This window comes from Micromesistius poutassou, assembly GCF_964030765.1.
Source record: "Micromesistius poutassou genome assembly, chromosome: 9".
In the NCBI taxonomy this organism is placed as follows: Eukaryota; Metazoa; Chordata; class Actinopteri; order Gadiformes; family Gadidae; genus Micromesistius; species Micromesistius poutassou.
Window position 1 is genome coordinate 14,781,648 of NC_140279.1, and position 4,778 is coordinate 14,786,425.

Consider the following 4,778-nt stretch of genomic DNA (forward strand, 5'->3'; position numbering starts at 1 on the left):
GCGGGGGGTGGGCGTTGGGTCGAGGCGGTTGAAATTTACATCCCTCCGTCTTATTTGGTTGTGCGAGCGTAAATTGTGGGTTTGTGCTTTGGGATGGAATCATTTCCGTCGCTTCCCCTCCTGTGCGGTGCCCCTACTGTGTGGCTAACGCCGGCCATTAATGGAAATAAACAAGGCTGTAAAAGTGTGTGGGGGGGGGGGGGGGGGGGGAAAGCCGGGGCACATTTCTCTTGGCGTAGACGTGGGACGGTGGCCCCCACGGTGGGCCAAAATACCAGCCCCCTTTTCATGACAGATTTTTATTTTTACGATTGGCAATCAGTTAAACGCCGTGCGTAACGGGAGGTGTTCCCCACCCCCCAACGCCCCGTGCCACCCTCTCCTCGCTTCCGTCGCTCCCTGCCATTTTGAGAAACATTTGTTTCCACTCGCCGAAGGCCTCTGGTGCGTTGGGAAGGGGGGATTTCGGTGCCCCTGAAATGGCAGGTGAAACTTTCTGCTTGCCTGAATAATTCCCGTGTAGAGCATGACGCGAGCAAGGACATAGAAAGGGTCAACGCAAGCGTCCATGGAAACAGTGGATGAGAATATAAGCCTATGGTTCTCGTGTGTAGCGGTTATTTTCGAGCGATCGAGTGGCTGGGCTTAACTGACACTGCCTTCTGGTTATGTCTGCTCCTTCGCTCTTGTGTGAATAGGACTTTTTTGAAATGCTAGTAAAAACTGTGCAGAATTGGCTTGTAAAACCTCCAGTCATTAAAATCAATGTGGGAGCTTAACAGACTGGCCCTGGCTACTTATTAAGGATTTTATATTTTAATGTGTCATGTTGCAAACTCCTTGTTTGTCTTAAATAGGTTATGATGTGATGTGATGTGATGTGTGTGTGTGTGTGTGTGTGTGTGTGTGTGTGTGTGTGTGTGTGTGTGTGTGGCTCACACATGAAACTGGAAGGAGATCCGTTGGACTGGAGTGTAGTGTGCTATAATATCACACATGTTTGAAATGTTCTTTTGTTCTTTTACAATCCTCTGTGTTTTCATTTTTAAATATGTCGTCTCCATTGTTTCAATTAATTTATGGCCATAAATGAATTACAGAAAAACACACAATATGCAATCTAAATAATGTGTAATGTAATTTACTTTTCTGATTAGCCGCCTTGCTCAAGTAACTTTTCATCATTTGATTATTATGTATTTTCAGTTAGGTGAATAAACAACAAATAAACCACACACACAGAAACAGACTCCCAACACACACACACACCCACAAGGACACACACGCACACACACACACACGGACGCACACAGACACACACGGACACACACACACACACACACACACACACACACATGGACACACACACACACACACACACACACACACGGACACACACACGCACACACACGGACACACACACACACACACACACACACGGACACACACGGACACACACACACACACACACACACACACACACACAAACTCCCATCTCTCCCATCTCTCCCATCTCACTTTTTTTTTTCCGCGATGGGAGTAGAACGCGTACTTATCCACGCACAGCTGCAACACTATTTGGTGAGGGAAAAAAAGAAAAAATGGAGGAGAGAAAAAATTCAATTTCTGTGTGACAGAGTAAGAGCGGAGAAGGCTGAGCTCTGAGTAAACAGCCGTTATTGCTCCTCTCCTCCATGGCAGCCCAGCTCTGGGCCTAGCGATGGCGGCAGAGAGAGAGAGGGAGGGAGGGAGGGGGAGAGGGGGAGGGTGAAAGGGAGGGAGGGGGAGGGAGGGAGAAAGAAAGCGAGGGGGGGGAGGATATGTGGACGTGTGCCAGGGGAAAGAGCCATGTCTCGGCTGGATTAGAGGAGAGTGCGGCACATCCACACTTAAAGCCTCTTTCTCCAACAAGACAGGGCCGTTATTTAGGGATGGTGTGGTGGGGTAAACACACCGGCACAAAATGTATATATATATATTTATATATATATATATTTCTCTTTTCTCACCTCCTTTTCCTGATAGACTGTTGTTGTCGGTGTTGTTGGTGTTGTTGTCCTTGAAGATTGTGACTTACAGCAAGTGAAGGAGAGGTGGGGGTAGGGGAGGGAGTTTCGCTGCTAAGGGCGACGTGTAATGATTTAGCATGGAGCTAATTCCAACCGGGTGTCAAACTGCTGTCAGGTGTCGGTTAAAACAAGATATATTGACAACTGTTTTTAAACCAGGCTCCTTTTGTGCCTGTGGTTTTGGAAATACATGTCACCCCCTTGTAGTTTTTTGTAGTGTTTATTGATGAATAATACAATAATTATAAAAAAAAAATTATAGATTGCGCATTCATTGATGATTGCTTCTTTACACTTCATCGCTATCGCCAAATTAGTAAAAAATATATTATTGTAACATGGTGCTGGAATGGTCTTATAAATTAAAATAGTAATACATATAGCCTTTTCATAAATGAATAGTCAATAAATAATGAAATTTCAAATAAACAATATAATTTTATTTGGTATATTTCCGTACGGGACAGTATTAAATATTTAATGTAACAATGGGTATTTGTTTTTATCTAAGCACTCCTAGATTCGCCAAAATGGACGAACAGCAACTTAGACAAAACAGTATGAATATTCAGAATATTATTTACCATTTAAAATGTCTTTAAATATATTTATGCCAATGTAAAGGTATGGTTATGTGTAATTTGTAGAGTCAGTATAATCTCAACATCTGTCAGTCACAGAGGAAGAGGGGCTTGGCCGTGATAAATGTAAATTTATAAACAATAACGGCTGGATCAATGGTTTGCATCGTGTAACCGTCAAACCCAGCTTGGACTCGAGAAAAAGGTGGAGGCGAGGATAATCTGATCGGGACCTTTGTGAGTGTCTGTCTGTGTGTGGGTGTATGTGTGTATGTATGTTTGTATATTTTTGTGTGTGTATGTGTGTGTGTGTCTGCATGTGTGTGTCTGTGCGTGTGTCTGCGTGTGTGTCTGCGCCATGTTTGTTTGAATGTGTGTGCATTTGTGTGCACGCATGCACAGGCACGCATGCGTGTGTCTTTGTGCATTCATGGATGTGTGTGTTTTTCCTGCGATTGTTAGCTTTCATCTTAGGGTTCATTAGTGCTCCATTTATAAATTTCCATCATCACCTGTAAGAAGAAGAAAAAGACACCTCAAAGTGTTGATGTTGTTTTTATGGTGGTAAATCTGAGGAAACGGTATTAGTCCATTAACTCTCTGCAGTGAATCATGAGTCCCCCTTCTTTCTATTGCACACATAAACTCCATGTGTGGTCTATGAGAATGTTTCTGTTTCCGCTGTGCTGACTAAAGTTTGGCCCCTGAGTTTGCTCTCGCTCTCTCTTGATCTCCCACTCTCTTTCGCTCTCGCTCTCACTCTCTTTCTCTCTCGCTCTCTCTCTCGCTCTCACTCTCTCTCGCCCTTCTTTCTTCCTCTTTCTCTCTCCCTCTCTATTTCGCTCTCTCTCTGTACCTCCCTCTCTCTCACTTTCTTTCTCCCTCCCTCCCTCTCTCTCTCTCTCTCTCTCTCTCTCTCTCCGAGAGAGTGTCTCTCTGGGTAGATAATGTCTCTGCAAATCATCTAACCACGCTCATTGAAGCGCCTTCCAGTAATTGAACAAGACTTAGTGCTTTACAGGAAAAACAAAAGTCATAGTTATCTCACATCTCCACTTGTCGGCACATTAAAACAAACACTGGGATTTTTGGACTTTGAATACCTGAACTGAAGAAAAAAATCAGGTTTGTCCTTTCTCCTTTGCTCTCTTTGTCTCTCTCCCTCTGGCTCGCGGTGTCTCTCTCTCTCTTTTCCCCAATACCGTAGTAGGGCTGGTATGGGGCTTTGCTAGGTGTGATATTATAGACCTGGTTGCGTGATTGGATTGCATGTCGTCTAACAACAACCACCTGAGGTTTGGAGGGCCGCCCGTGGGGCTCTGCGGTTGATTTCTTAAGAGGTGTGCGTGTGAGACATTTGCATAAAAAAATAAGAGTTTTTAATTACTCTTAAACATGATTTGACAAACAGGAGTTAGCATGAGACGCTAAACTCTGTGCTAATTATAATCATCCTCCTTTAAAAGCCGAGTGCGAGTGAACGCTGATTTTATTCATGTCATTATTTCTATATTATTATTATTTCCTAGGATTAATTAGGTTACCTGAGCATGATGAGCAGAGGTATAGCTGTCGTCACCGTGCATTCAAGTGTCTACAATCTCGTAAAAGATTGTCTTTGCACGTTCACATGTATCTATATTTACCTGGTGGTAGCTGTGAGTGTGTTGCCGTGGCGCTGGAGTTGACCTTGTGTGTGTCCGACAAGGTTCTCTCCCTCGCTCTACCCCCTCGCTTTCGCTTCCCGCGAGCTCTCTCTAAGGCACGAAATGGCCAAGAGGAGCAGTTGTTCTCGACAGAGATGCATTGTTTCGGGCCGCCAATAAACCATCGCACTGTGAGTGGCTAAATCTGTGAACCTCATCTCGACTACAGTGTAGGGGCTAGCTAACAACACGGCAACTGTCAAGGCTGCAGCACCTGCTGCTGTCTCTAGTGGTAAAGGGACTCTTTATTTCTCTCTCTCAATCTCTCTCTCTCTCTCTCTCTCTCTCACCCTCTCTGTCGCTGTCTGTTGCTCACATAGTCGCATCACTCTTCTGTTTTTGACAAGCCAGAGGCGATAGTGTCTCCGTTTGGGTCAACCACGAGTGGAGCTACTCGGGGAAAAAACATTTGAAAGCAGAGG